The sequence below is a fragment of the Felis catus genome, chromosome C2, assembly GCF_018350175.1.
Source record: "Felis catus isolate Fca126 chromosome C2, F.catus_Fca126_mat1.0, whole genome shotgun sequence".
Lineage (NCBI taxonomy): Eukaryota > Metazoa > Chordata > Mammalia > Carnivora > Felidae > Felis > Felis catus.
The window spans coordinates 100,026,604-100,051,632 of NC_058376.1; the positions used below are offsets into that span (position 1 = coordinate 100,026,604).

The window sequence follows — 25,029 nt, forward strand, 5'->3', positions numbered from 1 at the left end:
TTTATAGAAATAAAACTATGAGTGTACTATTGAACAACTGTATACCCACAAACTGTGTAACTTAGATAACTTGGATACATTTCTAGAAATACAAAACGTACCAAGACTATATAATAAATAAATGGGAAATCTGAATAGACTCTTAACTAGTAAGGAGATTAAATCAGTAATCAAAAATCTCCTGATGAAAAAAAGCCTAGGATCTGATGAATTAACTGGCGAATTCTACCAAACATTAGAAAATACCAATTAGGTATTATTAGAAAATACCAATCTTTCTCAAACTCTTCTGAAAAATTAAAGAGGAGGGAACACTTCCTAACTTATTCTAGGAGATAAGCATTAGCCTGTTAATGAGGCCAAAGACACTACAAGAAAAGAAACCACAGACCAACATCCCTTACAAGCTTAGATAAAACATCTTCAAAAAAGAACTAGCAAATCAAATTCAGCAGCATATTAAATGGACTGTATAACATAACCAAATGGAGTTTATTGCTGAAATGCAGAGATGTTTCAATATATAAAAATCAAGCAATATAAAATACCATTAACAGAATGAGAGAAAAAAATGACATGATCATCTCAGTTGATGCAGAAAAAGCATTTGCTAAAGTTCAAATTCATGATAAAAACACTCAACACATTAGGAACAGAAGTAAACTACCTCAATATAATTGAAGCCATATAGGAAAAACCCCAGTGAACTTCACACTCAATTGTGAAACACCACAAGATTTTTTCCAGAGATCAGTAACAAGGCAAGGATGCCCACTTTTACCACCTCTATTCAACATACTGAGCAGGAAAACAGTATGGAGGTTCCTCAAAAATTTAAAAATAGAACTACTCTATGACCCAACAATTGCACTGCTAGGTATTTACCCCCAAAATACAAAAATACAGATTTGAATGGGTACATACACCCCGATGCTGATACCAGAATTGTCAACAATAGCCAAACTCTTGAAAGAGCCCAAATGTCTGTCAAATGGCAAATAGATAAAGTGATGTGGTATATGTATACAATGGAATATTACTCGGTCATCAAAAAGAATGAAATCTTGCCATTTGCAATGACATGGATGGAGCTAGAGTATATTATGCTAAGTGAAAAGTCAGTCAGAAAAAGACAAATACCATATGATTTCATTCATATGTGGAATTTAACAAAACAGATAAACAAATGGGAAGGAGGAAAAAAAGAGAGAGGGAAACAAACCATAAGAGACACTTAACAATAGAGAACAAACTGAGGGTTGATGGAGGGAGGTGGGTGGGGACGGGCTAGATGGGTGATGGTTGTTAATGAGGGCAGTTGTTATGATGAGCACTGGATGTTGTATGTAAGTGATGAATCACTGAATTCTACTCCTGAAACCAATATTGCATTGAATGTTAACTAACTAGAATTTAAACAAAAATTTAAAAATAAAAAAATAAATACAAAGTCAAACAAAACAAAACAAAAAACATAACACTGGACATTCAAGGCAGAGCAATTATGTAAGTAAAAAAGAAATTCAAGGGATCCAAACTGAAACAGAGGAAGTAAAATGATCTCTGTTCTCAGATGATATCATCTTATATGTAGAAAATCCTAAAGATCACACACACACACACACACACACACACACACACAGGCTGTTAGAACTAATAAATGAGTTCAGCAGTATATATATGATAGCAGAATATGAAGTCAGCATACAAAAATTGCATTTCTATATGCTAAAAAACAATCTGAAAAGGAAAGTACAAAAACAATTCCATTTATAATAGCAACAAAAAAATAAAACACTTAGAAATTAACTTAAGCAAGAAGATAAGAGACCTGTAAAATAAAAACTATAAACCAATGCTGAAAAATATTAAAGAAGATATAAATAAATAGAATCACATCTTACATTTATGAATTAGATGACTCAATATTCTTACGATGTCAGTACTACCCAAAGCAATCTACAAATAGATTCATGTAATTCCTATCAAAATTCCAATGACATTTTGTGAAGAAATAGAAAAACCCATTCTAAAATTCAGGTGGTATCTCAAGAGACTCTGTATAGCCAAAATAATTTTGAAAAGGAATAACAAACTTGGAGAATGCATACTTCCTGAAATGAAAATTTATAACAAAGTTATAGTAATCAAAACAGTATGATACTAGCATAAAGGCAATGGAATAGAATACAGAACCCCAGAAATACACCTTCATATACACAGTCAAATGATTTTTGACAAGATACCAAAACTTTGCAATGAGGAAAAACAGTCTTTTCAACATACAGTGTTGGGGAAACTATCCACATGCAAGAGAATGAAGTAGAACCCTTTTCTCAAACCATATGCAAGAATTAACTTAAAATGGATCAAATACATGGATATAAAATGAAAAACTATAAAAACTCTTAGGAAAAAAAAACACAGGAGAAAAGTAATATGACATTGAATTTGGCAATAATTTCTTCACACCAAAGGCACAGACAACAAATGAAAAAAACAGACACACTAGACTTTATGGAAATTTTTAAAAATTACACATTGGAAGTTAATACCAACAGAATAAAAATGCAAACCACAGAATTAGAGAAAATATTTGCAAACTATATATCTGTTAAGGGATTAATGTACAGAATATGTAGGAAACTTCTAAAAGTCAGCAACAAAAAACCAAACACCCTGACTTAAAAACTGGACAAAGTACCTGAATATTTTTCCAGAAAAGATATACAACAAATGGGCAATAAGCACATGAAAAGGTGCTCAACATCACTAATAATTAGGGAAATGCCAATCAAAACTACAATGAGATACCAGTTCAGACCCATTAGGATGGCTACAATGAAAGAAAGAAAGAAAGAAAGAAAGAAAGAAAGAAAGAAAGAAAGAAAGAAAGAAAAGGAGGAAGGGAGAAAGAAAGAAAAAAGAAAGAAAGAAAGAGAGGAAGGAAGGGAGGAAGGAAGGGAGAAAAAAGAGAAGGAAGGGATGAGAAAAGAAAAGAAAAGGAAGAGAAGAGAAGAGAAGAGAAGAGAAGAGAAGAGAAGAGAAGAGAAGAGAAGAGAAGAGAAAGGGAAAAGAAAAGAAAGAAAAAAGAAAAGGAAAGGAAAGCAAAGAAAAGAGAAAGAAAAGATGTACTGGTAATGATGTAAATTTGGAACCTCCGTGCACTGTTGGTTGGAATGTGAAATAGTCAAGCCACTGTGGAAAACAGAATGGTGGTTCCTCAAAAAATTAAAAATAGAACTATTTATATGATTCAACAATTCCACTTTTGGCTACCTACCCAGAAGAATTGAAAGCATGGTCTTAAAGAGATATTGGTGGTCATATTTATAGCAGCATTATTCATAATAGCTAAAATGTGGAAGCAACCCAAGTGCCCATTGACATATGAATAGATAAGCAAAGGTGGTATATACATAGAATGAATATCATTTAGCTTTAGAAAGAAAGGATATTCTGAAATAAGCTATAGCATAGATGAACCTTGAGGACATTATGATTGTGAAATAAGCCAGTCACAAAAAGATAAACACTGCATGATTCTACTTATATAAAGTGTCTGAAGTATGCAGAATCATAGAAAGTAACATGGTGGTTACGAGGGGCTAGGAGGAGGAATGAGGAAATGAGTATAGAGTTTTAGTTTTTCAAGATGAAAACAGTTATGTAGATGGATTGGATGGTGGTGATGCTTACACAGTATTACAAGTGTATTTAATACCTCTGAACTGTACAGTTAAGAATAATTAAGATGACAAGTTTTATGTTATATGCATTGCACCAAAATAAAAAGAAGTGGAAAGAATCAAGTAAGGTTTTCTTAGGGTTTGTTTTTCAAATTGAACAATATCCTCAAAGGGACTACAAAGGCCCTTTTTCCCCAATGCCAGATGATCACAAACATTCTCTAACCATAAGGCCATCTGGAGGGTTTTCAAACAGCAGCAAGGGACCAGAGGTTAATGGAAACACGTGTTACTCCCAGCTGGCATATCAAAATTAGTATAACAAAAATAACCAACAAAAACTATCTTTTCATTATCTACTTTCTTTGCATGCATTTCCTCTGGAGCAATATGCAAAATTACTTTCCCAATAAAATCTCCTGCCCCTCTCTGTTAAAAACTTGTCATCCCCATGCCTCACCTTTAATATATTCCTTATTCTCCAATACTCTTTTTTTCACCCAAAACTTGCAAAGGAGTTTTTTAAATGTAGAATTATATTTCAATAATCCACCACTCTAAATTTTGGAATTATCGAGTATTGCCACTGAGGCAAACCTGAGCAGACAGCTGTCTCAGTCTTAACTCAATATACTTCACAGAGATCCCCATTGCTTATTACTTCCTGCAGTTATAGTAAAGAAGGCTACCGAAAGGTCATGGAGTTATGGATTTATTCATGAGATCTAGATAGAAGATATGACCTTTCATATTTAGATTTAATCCAGTGAACTACATCATTTCCATTATTTTAGTTGGCTGGTCAGAACCCCGACTCATCAATGAAAATGCAAATTGTTATTAGTATATCACTTACTAAGGCAAACAAAAATACATTCTGTAAATACAACTATTAAATCCATGGATAAAAGATTAAGTCTGTAAAGCTGAAGTGATCACATATACAAATATTCTTAACATAACCAGTAACTTTATATTACTAATATTGGAAACTGGATTTTATGTGACTTACTATTAGGGTTTTGTTCTATAGCGGCTCTGTTATCAAATTCCTAGGTTCAGTTCCTGCCTCTGGCACTTATATTTGTATGACCCTCACTAGTTAAGTCTCTGTGTACTAATCTGTAAAATGCATATTACACTTGTATCATCTCATGTGTATTACACTTGTATTTTATCTGTGAAGATAAAATAAAACGTGATTTATTTAGGAACTTAGCATAGTGTCTGACAGTCAGTGCTCAACAAGTGTTGGCTATTATTATTTTTAATGAACAAAAGGGACATTGAAAGTCTGTAATTTTCTTATTAAACAGTAAAAATATGTCATAGTTTCTATAAAAGTTATGATATAGTTTGTATAAAAAGTTGAATCTATGTTGTTATAAAAGACAGAAAATACTTCTACATTACTCTTATTTACCTAGTGCCTAGATGAAAAAGAATAGAGGTAGCCTTAAGCAAAGCTGTGTAGTCTCAAACTTCCAGATTATTCTACAAATTTTGCTTTATGGCTTACCCACACAGTTGTAGTCTCTGACTCATTATTTTTCTTCTCACTAGTCTTAAAACAACATGCGTTTCTTTCTTCAAGTCTATTTCTTAAAAAAAAATTATAGAAGGCAATACTAGTACTTTATTTTATTCTATGGAGATCCTCACACTATTTCCTTGTTTAGTTCCTTGCATTCATCTGACTGTCCCTCCTCTCCATTCTCTATATCTGCTTCAGGAAGTCTTAAACTATGAACTCAGTCTATATCCTCTCAGAAGTTTAATCATCTGACTACATACGAAGCTGTTTTCCAACACTAACACTTTCCAACACTTATTCTTTCTTTCATTATTTTTCTTGACAGTTTATACATCAACTATGGAGTTCCATTTATTGGCAAATGCAATCTGCTTAATAATTTCCTATTAGAAATCTCTGGACCCTCCTGGTCTTTGCTAGAGTTGGCACTATTTGAAAGGACTGTCACAAAATAAAATATATGGTCAATAAGCAATTAGTCGAGCAATTTTGTCTCCGTGTTCTTCTTACTGCAGGTGATATTAGAAAGTCCAAAGTGTAGAGACTTTTGGCTGAATGAAGACTGCCACATTTTTGAATGGATAAGGCCAGTTCTATTGAAAAGCTCATGCATACAGGGAGTCCTAAGGACTGAACATAGGTGATCATCGAAAGTGGTCAGAAACAAGAAAAGACACTGGGTTAACACACGCTATCAAAGCAGCAGCATTCTAGAATGAGAAACAGGGAAGAGACTATGCCAACATCATCTAAAGCAGCATAGAAAGAAGGAAGAATAGAGAAGTAAGGAATGAGGACTACTGAATAATATATAAGTTGTCTTGCTTAAAAGCAGTTTCAAGAAGACTGTGCAAAGCATTATATTAATAAAATAATTATCATGACATTGACATAGTGTGATAACCCAATTTTGTAATCGAATTCAGTAAACATTTATCAAAAGCCTATTATGTATTATACATAGTATTAAATAATACATAAGGATTATACTATGTACTAAGGAAAAAATATGACATGATTCTTATCCTTACTATGCTTATTGTTTAATAAAATGAATCAGCAAGGCTGTGAAATTTTATTTAATTTTGGAAAACTATACCTTCTAAGTTAATGACATGGAATATAAATTAAGCTGGACAAGTCAAAGATGATTTGCAATTTTGATGACCTACCATAAATTGCAAAATTATTATGATAAAGAGTAAAATAATTGCACATGAATTCAAAACTTTAAAGTAATAAAATAAAAACAGATACACAAATATAGAAGCATGTATTAATTGAAATATATAAAGCAAATGATATTCTAAGTATAGAAGCATTTGAGGATATCAGAAAGAGAAATGATGACCAATGTGATAGATAAAATTAAACTTTTTTAATTCCTACCAATTCTTATGTTAGTCAGATGCAACAAACTGAAAAATATTCGTCACGAATGTGATAGAAAAATGCTTTCTATTAATTAAAAAGTTTAAAAAACATTGCAAAATTTATATTAATTTATCAATAGAAAAAGTGGCACGGATATTCAAAAGACAGTTCACTGGATAGAATATGAAATCGCTGCTGAATATTTAAAATTTTAATCACATTATTCAAGAAAAGTCAATTTAAATAATAATGATATTCATTATCAATAGCTTCTATTGATTTATCAAAACTTAAAAAAAAAGTGTGAGCCACTGATCAGGACATAAAAGAGAATCAATAGAAAAAAGAAATTAAAAATAATAAACGAAAAGTAAACAATGTGAAACACCTTTTTAAGAAAACAAAAAGGAATCTGAAATAGAGCTTAGTTAAAGAAACTTGCTTTGAAGTGCTTTATTTTTCTCAGACATCATGGGAGGATGAGAAGTTCTGTATGTTGAGAGAGTGATCCATTGAAACATGGAGGTGAAATGAGAGAGCCTAAGTCATGTGTCTTGTTTTGGCTAAATGATATGCAAGACTGACAGCTAGAAATAAAGATTTTGAGAAATCAGAACAGGGAAAACACTCAGCAATTAATAAAAGAAGGCTGCCAAAGAGGAGAAAGAATGAAAGTTCTATCTGGTTTCTGTAAATTTATGGTGAGTCAAGTTTGTTAGCATGCAGAATCTTTTCCCCCCTCATCTTCAGCAGCCGCTCTGTCATCTGCTTTTAGATTGGATGCTTCAGTGATTAGAGATCAGTTGTATGCCAGGGGAGGGCATCAATAACATAACAGATCTCAGAGCCCCTGGATGGACGGGTCCACTGAAATGAGGGGAATGCCAATATTTGAAGAAAAGGTATTGAGTCCTTAATGGTTCTGGGTGAAATGAAAATGAAATGATTTCTTTTTTTTTTTTTTAACGTTTATTATTGAGAGACAGAGTGTGAACAGGGGAGGGGCAAAGAGAGAGAGGGAGACACAGAATCTGAAGCAGGCTCCAGGCTCCGAACTGTCAGCACAGAGCCCAACGTGGGGCTTGAACTCACAAACCACAAGATCATGACCTGAGCTGAAGTCTGATGCTTAACCGACTGAGCCACCCAGGCGCCCCTAAAATGAAATGATTTCTAAGGAGACTAGCATAAGTTGGGAATACATGATTTGGGAATTCTGGAGGCTGAGGTGATGTCATGGTACCTTTAAATCAAATCATTATGAGCTAGAATAGTTCTTACTGCCTTCATTTTTTACAGATGAACTAACTAAAACTCGAACTCGTTTTTTGCTATGTTTCTTTGAGATCTGTGGGATGTTGAAGTTGAATATGCTTATATTTCCTATGTGTACTTACATAAAAATCAAAAGGTTTATGCTTATTACAAATATAGGGCAGTGCTGAGGAACTGGTCAAGTACAAAAATTTAACGAGCTAAAAATCTAACCAGTATCCCATTTCTTCTGAGCCCTTTGGATGTGATGTGTTTTCACAACTGCCACAAATAGTTCCAAGTACAAATACTTCCCTGGCCTGCCTCTTCCTCTTGCCTACTTCAATCACACATAGATTCATTCCTATCATTGAAATTTCCTAGATTTACTCAAGTCACTGGCCATGTTTTCCATTATCATTGGTTCACTTTTTTTTAATGTTTTATTTATTTTTCAGAGAGAGAGAGAGAGAGAGACAGAGAGAGAGAGAAAGAAAGAGAACGAATGGAAGAGGGGCAGAGAGAGAAGGAGACACAGAATCAGAAGCAGGCTTCAGGCCCAGAGCTGTCAGCACACAGCCTGACGCGGGGCTCAAACCCACGATCCACGAGATCATGACCTGAACTGAAGTCGGATGCCCAACCGACTGAGCCACCCAGGCGCCCCTGGTTCACTTTTTTCCTTTTTTAAGTTTGTTTATTTATTTATTTAAAGAGATAGAGAGCGGGAGAGGGATGGAGAGTGAGGGAGAGAGAGAATCCCAAGTAGGCTCCACACTGTCAGTGCAGAGCCCAATGTGGGGCTACATCCCATGAATCATGAGATCATGACCTGAGCCAAAAGCAAGAATCGGATGCTTAACAGACTGAGCCACCCAGTCACCACCAACAGATTCACCTTTTAATCCACCTTTAACACTCTATAAGAATATCAACCCACTAACCAATGGATCCTAAATTTGCCCTTGATATGTACTGCTTGTGTGACCTTAGGAAAATCATTTCAACTTTCTGTACCTCGAACTTTTGGCCTGCAAAAATGAATATTATAAATATATTTTGGATAACATATATGAAGGTACTCAACATGTAGTAGAGGCTTGATAAATATTAGTGTTCTTTCTTCTCCCTCTCACTAGATCTTAACTGCTTAGGATCTCCTAGATTTCCTCTTCTGATCACTCTTTTCCACCTCTTTCCTCAGACCCTCTCAAATCATATAGAAACCTCTCAAATCACAAATCTCCTTTCCTGGAAGACTCTTCAATTCCTATAAGTTTCCCTTGGATGGATCCCCACTAAAAACATTTTACCCTTATTTCTTCACCACCTTTCACCCTTTAGAATACCAGCTCTTTTTAAAAAAGTTTCAAACTCCTAAAAAAAAAAGTACCTATTTCTTCTCAGTTCTAAGAGACTGTCAGTCTGCACTCACCATGTGAGACTTCCTTCCAGAGATGCTTCATCAGGGAGAGTGAGAACCTGTGGCTCTTTATGGTGTTCTTTAGCTCCCAGGTGCCTAGGATTAGGGGTTAATGGAGGTGGAGGGAACACAAGTAGTCAATAATTTCACATGATGGCCTTTCAGTTTCTTGCTGTAAAATGGAGAAAAACAACAAATAAACAGTTTGAATATGGATTACAATATAGCAAAGTGCATCTATAGAATAAAATTGATCATTATTATTATTTTTTTTTTTTTTTGAGAGAGAGAGAGAGAGACAGGCAGAGCATGAGCAGTGGAGGGGCAGCGAGAGAGAGGGAGACACAGAATCAGAAGCAGGCTCCAGGCTCTGAGCTGTCAGCACAGAGCCCAATGCAGGGCCTGAACTCACAAACTGCAAGATCACGACCTGAGCCAAAGTCAAACGCTCAACTTACTAAGTCACCCAGGCACCATTAAAATTGAGCATTTAATTAATTTAATATGCAGCTTTCAATATTTGTAACTATTTATTTTTAAGGAAACAGCAATTTCTCTATAAGATGAAGAGATTTAAACACATACACACTCTACACCAGTGCTAATAGAAATGCAATGCTAACTTCACATGCAATTTAAAATTTTCTTTTCTTTTCTTTTTTTTAGAAAGAGAGCATGAACAAGCAGGTGTTGGGGAGAGATAATATCTTAAGCAGGCTCCACACTCAGTGCAGAGTCCAATGCAGGGCTCGATCCTGTGACTTTAGGATCATGACCTCAGCTGAAATCAAGAGTCAGACATGCAACTGACTGAGACATCCAGGGACCCTGCAATTTAAAATTTTCTAGTAGCTATATTGAAAAATGTTTTATATAATATTCTTTTAATAACATATTTAATAGAATATATCCAAGATGTCATTTCAATCAATCAAAAATTATGAGACATTATGAGACTACTTTTTTTGTACCAAGTCTTTCAAGTTCAAGGGCAATGTTGATCAGATAGATACAAGCTGTGGTAGGCTAATATTAGCCTCCTATCTGCAAAGATATCCACATCCTAATCCTTGGAACCTATGAATGTTACCTTATAAGGCAAAAAGGACTTCCTAGATATGATTAAAGTAAAGATAATGAGATGGAGGTGTGATTAAATTGAAGATATTGAGATGGAGAGATTATCCTGCGTTATCAGAAGGGGTTTTAACTGTAATCATATTTATCCTATTTATTTTTATGAGGAAAGCAAAGGGAGATTTCACCACTGAGGAAGAAAGAGAATACGATGACAGAAGCAGTGATTGGGGCAATGTGGCCACATGCCAAGGAATGTCAACAGCTCACAGAAACTGAAAAAGGCCAAAATTAAATTGTTCCCTAGGGCCTCCAGAGGGAATGTGGCCATGCAAATATCTTGATTCAGGCTCAGTGATACTTATTGTGGACTTCTGGCATCCAGAACTGTGAAGGAATACATTTCTGTTGCTTTAAAAGTTGGTGGTAATTTGCTGCAGCAGCTACAAGAAACTAATACACAAGTCATTTAGAGTAAAGTAATAACATTATATTCTCCCCTTTGTTGTCAATGTCCAAAGACCTTTGGTCCTATTCCCAGAAACTCCTCAACAAGTATCAGTGCTGAAAATGTCTTACTCTCATCTCACATGGTTTCAACTACTACCCACATGCTGAAAATTTCCAAATTTGTATTTCTGTCTTTCACCACTCTCCTGTACTCCAAAGCAATATTACCAAATATTTCGTGGACATCACCAACTGTGTGTACCACAGTTATCAACAACTAGTGATGCCCAACCTGAACTCATCATTGTAACTAAAAACTATCTCTTTCCTAGATCCTCTGATCCTTTCCTAGATTAGCTAATGGACCGGTCTCCCATCTCTAGGGTAGCTTATATTTTATGCTGAATATTTATAACTAATTTTTCACTAATTGCTGGAACTTTCATTTTGCAATAAACTCTTTTAAGAACCAAAACATTTAAACTATAAGAAATAGATGTTTAATATAAAATCTACTACAAAAGGTTGCTCTGAGTTGCACAGAATATTTGTGACTTTAATCATCTACCACATGTGGGGCCTTAATATCACAGACCACATGAAAACCAAATCTTAAGGGGAAACAGCAGCATTTAATTTAAAATTTTAAAAAGAAAACCATGCCAGTAGATCTTGATTTAATTAATATGCAAAGTGGGTTTATATATCACTCTGTGAAATGTAGCTTTTCATTTAGATTATATGACTATTCTAGGGGCGTCTGGGTGGCTCAGTCGGTTAAGCGTCGGTCTTTGGCTCAGGTCATGATCTCACAGCTCGTGGGTTTGATCCCCACGTCGGGCTCTTTGCTAAACAGCTCAGAGGCTGGAGCCTGCTTCGGATTCTGTGTCTCCCTCTCTCTTTGCCCCTAACTCACTCACATTCTCTCTCTCTCAAAAATAAATAAACATTAAAAAAATTTTTTTAAAAAAGATTCTATGACTATTCTAATTAATTTCACTTTTTCACTCTCATTTTTTTTTTTAATTTTAGAGAGAAGGAGAAAGAGAATACAAGTGGAGGAGAGGGGCAGAGGGAGAGAGAGAAAATCTTAAACAGGTTCCATGCTCAACGCCCCTCAATCTCAAGTTTTCTTAAGCACACACAACAATATAGTAACAACTATTCATAGGTTGGCTCTATTTTCCAAAGAAAAGCTTTGCAAAGGTTAAATGATACATGGCTTAAATTGACTTTAAGTTATTTCAAATAGAAATTTTAATGCCAATAATAGTTATAGTTTTATTTAATCAATGGACTCTAAAGCTTTTGGAAAGTAATTATTCTATGGTGAAACACCTGAGATTATTGTGACTAAAATTCTAAAATACTTAAAACTTCAACCTTGAAGGTTAAAATGATAAGCTTTAGGTGAATAAAAATATAAACACTTGTAGATCGTAAAGTCATAGTAAAGGTAATATTCTTTTTTGAATTAAGAAATGTATGGAGAGTGAATATATTTGGAATTTGTTGTATACACACAAACTTAATAATTATCTCCACCAATTTGTAGTATATTGCCAGTCTAACGTATCAAGCTGTAAACTACAGCAGCTGTACATACAAAAACACACTTACAAAGGGTGCCTGGGTGGCTCAGTCGGTTGAGCGTCCAACTTCGGCTCAGGTCATGATCTCGCAGCCCGTGAGTTCGAGCCCTGCATCGGGCCCTGTGCTTATAGCTTGGAGCCTGGAGCCTGCTTCTGATTCTGTCTCCCTCTCTCTCTGCCCCTCCCCCGCGCATGGTCTCTCTCTTTCACTCTCAAAAATGAATGTTAAAAAAATTTAAAAACAAAACAAAAACACACTTACAAAAGAGACTTTCACACTTTCTTTCTTCCCCGCCATCAATAAATTTGTAGAAATGTTTTAGCCTTTAAAACAACCTTATAAAACAATCTAAGCATCCTACAATGGTATTGAACTATTTTGTAAAAGAGTTTTCTAAATTTTGGTTTACTTTTTTTTTTTTCAAACTCTTTTGCTGGAAATCTTTTTTAAAAATGTCAAGTTTAACACTTTCAGGAAATTGAAACAAAATTGGAGATAGAAAGAATAATTTTTTTTCTGACAGAAACAAACAAAAACCATCTAGAAAATCAGATGATGAGAGTTCAAAAAGGGTACATAACTTATTTTTGAAAATCTACACTGGAGCTGCAGAATAACTTGGGTTCTGAGAAAGACTTTAAAGGTTCTCCTTTTTTAATCTTAATAAATTAATATTCTGTGATAGAATAGAAAGAAATTGAGACAGCTTTTGTTTACTGTAGCATCCAAGTTTGACAAGATATTGAAAAAAATCATAGAGACATATTATTTGATGAATTTTGTTATACAAAAATGCTTGTTGAAAAATGTTACTTTGAATAAAGGAAAAAAACAGTGCTGGTAAAAATACTTTATTTTGAGAGACAGAGAGAGAGAGTTCACACACAAGTTGGGGAGGGGCAGAGAGAGGGAGAGAGAGAATCCCAAGCAGGCTCTGCGCTGTCAGAACAGAGCTCAATGCAGGGCTTTGTATCACTCACCATGAGATCATGACCTGAGCCTAAATCAAGAATTGGAAGCTTAACTAACTGAGCCACCTAGGTGCCCTATTTGGGCTAAAATTTTTATGTGTTCCAATAAAAAACGTAAAATGAAGAATATTTTTTTATTTAGCAGAATTAACTCTGAGTTTACAGGTACCTTAGGAAAATACAGATGATTTTTTCTCAGGTAAAAATATTTCTGGCCTACGGAACTTTAACAACAGAAGCAGCCCATTACTTCAAATTTATTAACCATAAAATACAATTCTGAGAAAGACTGCAAGCAATTTTATTTTAAAAAATTATCTGAACACATTAAAAAAATCATTTTACAACGACATAGTTTGAGACACAGATATGGCTAAGAAACTTATTAAAGTATATAAATATAAGTCAAAGACAGTAATTCTATTTATGTAGTTTTTCAATATTTTGCTTTGTTTTGATATATACAGGTATGCATTTTTACTTGTATAAGTAATTTTATTTGTAAGAATAGTTTTGAATAAAAGTATGCATTCACTAATACAATAGCAACAAATTCCTTAAGATATAAAAGTCAACATTATAAAAGTTTGATTATTTTAGAACCTTCTTTATTTTCGTAAGTTTTAAGATTTGGATAAAAAAAAATTATGCAGTCTTACTATTCAAAAGTGAAATCAAAGGACCTGGCAGATCTTCCTTCTCTCTCACAGTCCTGACCTCGCATGCAATAGATTACCATATCCTACCAATTTTTCACATTTTCTGTCTTTTTTTTTATCCACACAATGATTTTATTTTTATTCAACTGTAAGCAAACAGCAGAATTAACGCAACGTTCCGCAACTCCAGATCAGGGTTTCTTATACAGATGGGGAGTGAACAGTTTAACAGGTGCAGACTTGAGGCTTTCTGACAACCTCTCACCCAGCGCTGAAGCTCATTTGTATGGCCTTGCCTTAACCACAAAGCGATTCTCCCTATAGCTTTTTCCAGTATTGCTCTTTAAAAGAGCCAGAGCGGGGCACTGACCCCTAGTAAGGAGTCCGAGGATGTATCACTTTGGGAGTTAGTGGCCACACCAGTCTCTGGCTATCCTGGTGAGGGACATAGCAGTGAAAACACTCCCAAAAGTGCCATCATGCATAATTCTGGACTCGGGCTCACAAAGGCAGAGGCAAAAAATCTCTCTCTCTCTCTCTCTTTTAAACCTTTCTTAAGGATTCTTTGATGCTCTGCTCTGTTACTATAGACCTGGTCATTTTTTCTTCTTTAAATTCTGGATTGCTATTCTTTTTTTTTTATTTTTTTAATGTTTTTATTTATTTTTGCGACAGAGACAGAGCATGAGCGGGTAAGGGGCAGAGAGAGAGAGAGACACAGAATCGGAAGCAGGCTCCAGGCTCTAAGCTGTCAGCACAGAGCCCGACACAGGGCTCAAACTCACAAAACACAAGATCATGACCTGAGCCGAAGTTGGACACTTAACCTACTGGGCCATCCAGGCGCCCCTGGATTGCTATTCTTATATTCACTATTTGATGACCCCAACCTAGTACCAAAATATTCCCCAAAATACAGTTCAAATTTGTTCAAAACATAAACCTGGGTGTGAACCTCTAGAATTATAATGGTTAGGCAGAAGGAAAAGTCACTCTAAACCACTACCTGATGGCTCAGGCCTCACCTGTGAGAATGGGAAGCTGGGAAGGAGAGAAATCTACATGCATCACTGAACTTGAGAACACTGCTCAACACCTCAGGGACGATTTCTGTCTCCTAGCATACCTCTGCTTCCTAGATAGCTGCTCATAGAGTTTGGGCACACAGTCATCTCATTCACCCTGGTAGCACGTGCCAGCCACCAGGTGCCCGAGCTCATACTTTGAATTTGCCATGGTGGTCTCCAGATCAGTTGCTGAGAATGGGCTCATCATCCTTCTGTGACCCATTCTGCTGGTAAACCAGCCAGATATAGCAATTGAAGGCTGTGCCATTGGGAGGCGCAGAGTCGACATAATCAGAGAGGACTATGCCACTGTTGATGTCATTGCCCCTCACTCTGACCACCAGAAAATGGTGCCATTCCCTGTACTTGGGGTCCTTCCATCTGGGAGCATCTGGATCTGTCATGACCAAGGTGTAAGGTTTATGTAGCTCAAGACCACCCCATGAAGTCCTGGTGGGTCTGTTCTTATCCTGGGTGGGTGTCAGCAATTTGGCCAGCTGTCAACCTCCACCCTGGCATATTTGACCTGCAGCAGATGCTGTGGCTGCTCATCCACTTCCTATAATCTCAGTCCTGGACCATTTGCTGAGGTCTATGGGCATCACGGGGCCGGGTTGGGCAGACAGCTGGGAAGAGTCTTGGGAGGCAAGGTACCAGTCTGAAGCACCGACTCCAAGTGGTCCACAAAGTGTTTCAACACATTTTCTTATTTTCACTTCATTGGCTTAATTTAAGTCCTCATTGTGTCTTACAAACCTATGTGGTAACTTCCTACTGTATTCATGTCTTTGCCTCTACACACTTTCTATTAATTAGGAATTAACAGGAATTTTCAAAACTGAAAATTCTTATAGGAATTCTTTTGAAAATTCTTAACAGGAATTTTCAAAACTGAAAATCAATTTTGTTATTCAAATACTACAATCACATCAGGGATACTATATTTGCCATAGTCTAAACGCCAAAGTCCTTCAATGAAATTATAGAGTATTCTATGATTTAGTTTCTGCCTTTGTTTTCATCATTTATGTAGTCCCACCTCATTCAACTCAGGCTATATGCTAACTTCTCTGCCATTGCTCCTGATTTTTTTCTCCCTCCTGAAGTAAACAATTGTCATTTAAGTGCCTAAAAATCCCTTGGCAGGCTTAAACCTAGTTCAGATGATTTTTCCTCTGTAAAGCCTTCCCTGTCCATGTTGCAAATTTGAAATTACACTTTTATTTGTCCAACACTATACATGTTGAGTGTGTGTGTGTGCATGTGCATGTGCGTGTAGTAGCACTTATCATACTAGATTTTAAACACTATTTTTAAGTCTGCCAAGCTGTAACATTTAGTTTTTAATTTGCAATGTCAATGAAAAACAGATACTCAGATATCTTTGTTTCTTCAGTGGATGGATGGATAAATGAATGATTAGACTGTTCACAGCCTATTTAAACTCATTTATATTTTAGCATGGTATGTGTTTTTTATGGATATACAAAAACACATAAAACCATTGCGAAACTCAGAAAAGATACAATGCACCAACTAAAATGATAAAGAATGATAAAATATTCAGATATATTTATTTGCCCAGATGTGTGTGTTTTTTTCTTGCTTTTGCTTCTTAGATATGAAAGTTAGCTCTCAACAATATTGATGATTCAATCTGTCAAGAACACTTGTGCTTGTGTATTTAATGAAAGAATTTCTGGATTCTTTAATAATCTAATTTTCTTTTCTTTTTTGAGAGAAAGAGAGTGCTTGCATGTGGGTGGGAGAGGAGGAGAGGGAGAGGGAGAGAAAAGCTTAAGGAGGCTCCACACCCAGCACAGAGCCTGACATGGGGTTTTATCTCACGACTGTGAGATCATGACTTGAGCTGAAATCAAGAGTAAGATGCTTAGCTGACTAAGCCACCCAGTCATCTCTAATAATCTAATTTTCGAGTTTAATAATCTAATAATCTAATTTTCCATTAGATTATCATTGTCCAGCATATGTGACACAAAGGGCATAAAGTTTTGCATATCAAAACTAATTTTTATATTATATTACAATGTATTTTGTGTCATTCTTTTATAAGAACTCTAGCAAATGTAATCTCTTTGCCACTTTCTATAACTGACATAACTTCATCACTTAGAATACAATGCGGGAAGTTAAATTTGCACATAAATAAAGCATCAATTTATTTGTGATTGCCCAAAGCCTCTTCTGTGATTTCAACTTGGACATGAAACAGAAGACGCACCTAATAATTTCTTTTACTTGAGTTAAACATTTACATTTTCTAATTTATATTTCTGTATCGTTTATTTGTCTAAGACAGCGATTTAGAAACTTTGACAGGTACAAGTATAGAAAAGATAAAAAATACTCAAAATTATGTTTGGCATTTGATTGTGTATTAATTCTGAATTCTGCCTTCTAACCCCATAAATAGTAGTTTCAGATTTGTACATGTTTGTGAGTGTGGAAGTTCTGAAATGTTCCATGGACTCCATTAAATTTTGTAATAACCATAACGATGTAAATAGGTGATGATGAAGATGATAATAATGATAATTCTTTGCATTTTGTTACAAACAACACTATTTCAGAGTCAGGTGTTATTACACTCACATCATTAACCAAAGAAGTAAATTTAGGAGAAGTGACTTGACCAAATACACTCTACCTGGAAGAGGCAGATCACACACAGGGGTCAATTTTTTTTAAAGGTTATTTATTTATTTTGAGAGAGGCAGAAATAGTGTGGGTCAGGGCCGGGGGTGGGGGGCAAAGAGAGAAGGAGAGAGAGAGAATCCCAAGCAGGCTCTGCACGGTGGCAGAGCCCAAAACAGGGCTCGAACTACAAAACTATGAGATCATGACCTGAGCTGAAACCAAGAGGCAGACACTTAACCGACTGAGTCATCCAGGTACACAGGGATCAAATTTAATGTTCTTTCCACTACATAATGGATATGTTTAATGAGACTGTTTCATTACATTTCAACCTTACAAAAATGAAGTTTTAATTTCCTAAATTTAAAAACACATGCTACATTGCAAGGTACTTGGGCAACTTTTGCAAATTTGGGATTTTAAGAACTATGAAAATGAAGTTCTTTCCAAACAGCATGAGACTATGACCAGCATGCAGTTGAGAGAGCAGGGATCCAGGAACTATGAACATACAGAGAAAGTTATTTAAAAAAATAATTATCTTATTAGTTGCCTTACAAAATAAACACTTAAGTTGAAAAGCTCTGCACCAAACTAAGATCAGGCCAGTCTGTTTGTACCAGAGAGAAAGAAAGATAGAAGTAGTGAAGAATATGAATACCATTTTGAATATTAAGAATCTATAGCAGGGGCACCTGGCTGGCTCCCTCAGTTCAGCGTCCGACTTCCACTCAGGTCATGATCTCGCAGTTTGTGAGTTTGAGCCCTGCATAGGGCTCTGTGCTGACAGCTCAGAGCCTGGAGCCTGCTTCGGATTCTGTGTCTCCCCGTCTCTCGGCCCCTCCCCTGCTCATGCTCTGTCTCTCTCTCTCTGTCTCTCAATAATAAATAAATGGTAAAAAAATGTTTAAGAATCTATAGCAAAAAATAATCTCTACGTTGATATTCCCTCATTTCTGTTTCTAAGTGAGTCATAATATAATTTGTTAAAAGCTATTTTTTTTCTGTTTGTCCCCAAAAGTTTGATTGAGAAATTCGATTTTGTGATTGGGTGCAATCCCCAGCCAGCTACTACTGACATCAAAGCAGAGAAATACTCTGCCTAAATCATGGGCTCCATTTCACTGCATAAACAGCCAACAGTTTTTCAGTAGAGAAACCAATAATGATCATACAGTTAAATAATAGCTATCTACCTGCCAGGTTACTGTGATTTTTGGCATCCTTGGCATACAGGCTTAATTTGGCCAAACACTATTTCAGTTGCTGCCATATCATTCCCAGAGGTACTCTTTGGCTTCTAAATTAATCTGACATCTGCAGTGTTTCCAGGAATGAGGTTTAAAAACATAACAGTGATTCTGTGGATAGGTATATAAAGATCTTAGAATTCAAATACACATTTTTTTTCATTTAGGAGTTATAATATATCCCCTATCTATGACAAACTTTCATATTTGCTCTTCATAAGCTTTAAAGCAAAGTATAAATATATGATGAAAGTTCAAAACACTACAGCCATGAGGTAAAGTTTTATGGAGCTAAAAACAGGACTTTTTAAAGAACAGCTGTTAAAAACTATCCCTCTACATTGTGGTTAATTATAAATTTCACAGGCTTATTCCTCTCAATTTAATCTCCCTAATCTTTCTTGATTTAACTTTGAACGTCTGGTTTTACATCACTTTCCTTAACTAGAACCAGGATATTCATGTTTATGTTATCCCATCTTTTATAGACTTTGTAAAGAACAAGTTTGATAATTACACTTTTTAGAAATCTGACTACATTCTGCTCAAAATTTCCCAATATTATTCTTCTACATCTGAAACTATTTTTAATTGTCCATTTTTTCTTTTTAATTTTGGCTACTGTTATTTTATGGATTTATTTATTTTAAATTTATTTATTTAAATTCAAGTTAGCTAACATACAGTGTAGTATTGGTTTTAGGAGTAGAACCCAGTGATTCATCACCTACATATAGCATCCAGTGCTCAACCCAACAAGTGCCCTCCTTACCCATTTAGCCCAACCCCCAACCCACCTCCCCTCCATCAACCCTCAGCTTGTTCCCTGTTTTTAGGAGTCTCTTATGGTTTGCCTCCATTTCTGTTTTTATCTTATTTTTCCTTCTCTTCCTTATGTTCATCTGTTGTGTTTCTTAAATTCCACATATGAATGAAATCATACAATAATATCTGTCTTTCTCTGGCTGACTTATTTTGCTCAGCATAATACCCTCTAGTTCCAGCCACATTGTTGCAAATGGCAAGATTCCATTTTTTTTTCATCGCTGAGTAATATTCTATTTATCTATTCATCCATTGAAGGATATTTGGGGGCTCTTTCCATAATTTGGCTATTGTTGATAGCACTGCTATAAATATTGGGGTGCATATGACCCTTTGAATCAGCATTTTTATATCCTTTGGATAAATTCCTGTTAGTGCAATTGTTGGGTTGCAGGGTAGTTCTATTTTGAAATTTTTGAGGAACGTCCATACTGTTTTCCAGAGTGGCTGTACCAGTTTGCATTCCCACCAACAATGCAAAAGGATTCTCCTTTTCTGCATCCTTACTAACATCTGTTAGTAGTAACAAGTTGTTTCCTGACTTGTTAATTTTATCCATTCTGACAGGTGTGAGTTGGCACCCATTGTGCTTTTAATTTGTATTTCCTTGATGATGAGTGATATTGAGCATCTTTTCATGTGTCTGTTAGCCCATGTAGATGTCTTCTTTTGGAAAACTGTCTATTCATGTCTTCTGCCCATTTCTTCACTAGATTATTTGGTTTTTGGGTGTTGAGTTTTGGTAAATTCTGTACAGATTTTGGATACTAACCCTTATCTAATATGTCATTTGCAAATATCTTCTCCCATTCCATCAGTTGCCTTTTAGTTTTGTTGATTGTTTCCTTTGCTGTGCAGAAGCTTTTTATCTTGATGAGGTCCCAATAGTTCATTTTTGCCTTTGTTTCCCTTGCCTCCAGAGACATGTCAAGTAAGACGTTGCTGCAGCTGAGGCTAAAGAGTTTGTTGCCTGTTTTCTCCTGTACGATTTTGATGGTATTCTGTCTTACATTTAGGTCTTTCATCCATTTTGAATTTATTTTTGTATATGGTGTATGTGTATGGTTTCTTTTTTTAAAATTTTGTAATGTTTATTTATTTTTGAGAGAGAACTGGAGAGAGACAGAGACAGAGAGAAAAGGAAACACAGAATGTGAAGCAGGCTCCAGGCTCTGTGCTGTCAGCACAGAGCCCAACGCAGGGTTCAAACCCACAAACCACGAGATCATGACCTAAGCTGAAGACCATGGTTAAGATCATGACACTTAACCAACTGAGCCACCCAGGTGCCCCACAAAGTGGAATTCCTAAATTTACTTAACTGCTGTTAACTAAATTTTCTCTTTAGCATATTTTTGTCTCCTCTCTAAATGTAGCCATTTTTAATTCCTATAAAATTCTCAAAAACAAATATATCTTTCTTACTCACTGAGGCTTTTTTTTAAACAACTTAAAAAAAAGATATTACCCTATTGTTACCTTAATTCTCTTCTAAGTGGGACACTGTCTTGATTTAGATCAGCATTCCAAAGGTCACTATGTCAAAAGCAGGGGGGTGGGGAGGGCAGGAAACACTTTCCAGAGCCAACTAACTTTAGGATTCATTTGATCAAATATAATTAAATAAGATTCCTTATTGTAAAACTTACAGAGTAATGGACTAAATTTTTTTTTTTATAAATCTCTAATGGAATCTTCCAAACTAATTTGTCCAAAGAATCTTTTTTGTCTAAGAATCCTATAGATTAGAATTTATCCAAACCAGTTTAAAGGGAAATGTGGGTTAAATGTCAAGCACTTCAATATCATTTTGTACATAAACTATCTCTGTCTCTTTGTCTTTCTCTCTGTCATGTGTCCTTACCCTCCCTGGATACATACCCAATATGTTCCAATTACTCTTGTAGTGGTTGGAGATAAAGTGATAGAAGTAGAGAAAGGTCACAGTTCAAAATGGAAGAGAGAAATTAAATATACAAGAAAGATAAATTCAGGTGGTGATGACTACTACATACAAAATAAAACAGTGGATGAAACAGAGGAACTGAGGTAGTTCTTTAGATTGATTTTCAGGGAAGGTCTCTGAGAAGATGACATTTCAGCTGAGAACTGAATGAAAACAGGAAGCCAAGCATGAAAAATTAGAGGGCAGAGAGCTCCAAGCAAAGGGAAATGCAAATGCAAAGCATCAAGGGAGAAGCAGATGCAAACTTCAAGAGTGGGAATAAGTTGGTGTTTTCCAGGAACTTACAGATCCTAGTGTGGTTAGAGCAATGTCAATCAGGAAAAGAGAGAGATAAACAGAAAGACTGGAGAGAGAAGCAGTGATCATATCATATAGAGACTTGTATGGAGCTTGGATTTTATTCTAAGTGCAGTGAGGAGTTATTGGAGGATTTTGAGCAGAAGGGTGCCATGAATTTTAAAAGATCACACTGTCTGCTGTGTGGAGAATGGCTAATTAGGGAGAAAAGTAGAACCAGACAAACCATTAAATAGACTATTGCATTAGCCCAGATGAGTGAAGATTTCTTGGAGTAGGGTAGTAGCAATGCAAATTAGATGTATTTTGGAAAGAAACAACAGGATTTGCTGATGAGTATGGTATGGGAGCCGAGAAAAAGACAATTAATGATAATTCCTAGGTTGGTCTAATCAACAGAGTGGATGTGATGCTATTTATTGATATGAGAAAGACTGGAGGAGGAAGATGGGAGGAAAACAGGTAGATGAGAGGAAATTACGTTTTGAGACCTAAGTGGAGAAATCAGAAAAACATTCATTTATATAAATTTGAAGACAAGATGAGAGATAAAGACTGTTTGCTAGACATTAACAGTAGAAGCTATGGGACTGGTTAGATCACCTAGAGGGGCATAGTTGATAAGAAAGAAGGGTTGTCTTAGGACCAAACCCTGGCAGATACATACATTTTGACATTTTTAAGCCTATATATTATAAGGTTTTAAATTACCTTGTGTCTTGAGAAGTAAGCATATTCAGGATGCTTCAGTATCTTCTGAGAATTTACAGATCACAGTTCTGGGGGAAAACCAAAGAACAAAACTATCAGATGAGACCAGATCAGATTTTGCAATCATCTTCTTAAAGGGGATACCTCTGTGAAGGCAAAAATCTGAAGTTATATTACTCAGAAGAAGTATAGTTGGCATGTTTTCTACCCCCTTCTCATTTTTCTATAAAGAATTACCATTTCATTTCTGATATATTAGGGCATAACACTTGATTTTCTGAGAGCAAAACTGAAACACCATTAACACTAATCCAGGCAAGGAAATTAAGGAAAGTTATCCAGGTAGTGCACTAAGCAAACCGTTACGTTAAGAGATCTATTAGAATAGATGCTTCATTGTCTTGGGTATTTAGGGACTTCTTTAAAAATGCTGCTACTATGCAGCATATGCAATGCAGATAATAATTGATACATTCCAATCAGAGAATTCGTTTCAGCAGTTAAAACAATTTACTAGAAACCCAGTAAATTCACAATAATGAAATTCACCAGATATAGATATTTGTATCTATATATCTATATATTTGTCTATCACTTAGTGCATGGATATGTTACTAACAATCGATTATATTGTCTCCAAATTTGATATTTACACAGCTTAAACATCTCCAAATGTTTTCTTTTTCATTTCTGAAGAAAACATCCTACTAGTGTTATTACATTGTTCCCAAGACAACTGAAAAAACAAGCATAATGAAGTGATTCTATTTAAATATCTGCCTAAATTAGAATAGCTCTTGGGAAAACTGAAGATTTTGTCGTAAGTAAAAAAAGACCATAAATATTTAGTGAGTCACTAAGAAATTAATTACTAGATACATAACAGTATACATTGTGGTGCTATATGTGTATCATACTAATATGCCTTTACTAGAAAATAACTAGTGGGTTGGGTTTTCAGCAGTTCCCATCTTATATGTGTAATCACATTCTGGCTTTGCATACTATAGATGATAATAGACTGTACAGCCATAGCTGTGGGGATTTGCAAATGAAGATTGGATTTCTGGAAACAAGGAGTGTTTATAAATTATAGCAGACTCTGATTAACAGTCTAAATCTGCTTTAGATTAGGTAACTTCAGTTGTGATCATTCTTTTGAACAATGACCTAACACAGTAGTGGTGAGAAGTAGGGTAGTAGAGAAAAAAGTAATAAAACTGAGATTGAAAAGACCTGAATCACTGCAGCAGGTTTATGAAAAGGGGATCAAGTATCATCAATAACTGATCAAACTTGGTCTGAAGACATAGTTCATTTGAAAGTCAATTTCTGTGATAAAAAGATTTTTCTGCACAGAGAGTTATAAAAAAAATTAAAAAAAATAACTTTTGTTTAATTTTATCAACATTTTCAAATAACACACCATTGCATCATCTCCACCATTTCACTGTTTCCACTTTTCCCTGGATGAAATGTGTAATTATTCACTATTAGTTATTTTTGATAACACAATTATATAAAAAACTCTTGAGAGCTATATTATGCCATTATCACTTACAAAGAAAACATAAACGTAATCTATGTAGGGCACTTTTCATGTTGAGCACTGGGTGTTATATGTAAGTGATGGATCACTAAATTCTGTTCCTGAAAACAATATTATGCTATATGTTAACTAACTAAAATTTAAATAAAAACTTGAAATGTAAAGAAAAAAATATAACCCTTGTGCTTATGCTTTTCAATCCTACCTACACTCATTTTAGTGTTCATAAATCAAATCAGATTAACATATTTTGAATATTTTATTAGGCATAGCACCATCTTAGGCTATTTGGCTTTGTGAGGAATAATAAACAATGGTCCTGTCCTCAAGCAGCTTGAAACTGGTTTGGAAAAAAAAAATTAAAATTATGTGGAAATGTAATTCCAACAGAACAAGAATCATATTGCAGTTTAAATAAATATTTTTTTAAATGTTTATTTTGAGAGACAGGGAGAGAGAAAATCTCAAACAGGCTTCGCACTCAGCACAGAGCCTGATGTAGGACTCAATCCTACGAATCTGAGATCATGACCTGAGCCTATATCAAGAGGTGGACATCCAACTGACTGAGCCATCCAAGTGTCCTTAAATAATTATTTTTAAAGATAAATAATCATTGATACAATATACAAACCACAGAAAGGCTCAGAGTGATGTTGCCAAGATAGTGTATTAGGAAGTT

General features: G+C 35.3%; 1 pseudogene; it reads right to left on the bottom strand.

Moving 5' to 3' along the window:
• Positions 1–15,113: 15,113 nt before the first annotated feature.
• LOC101101331 lies at positions 15,114–15,693 on the bottom strand (annotated as a pseudogene).
• Positions 15,694–25,029: the final 9,336 nt, after the last annotated feature.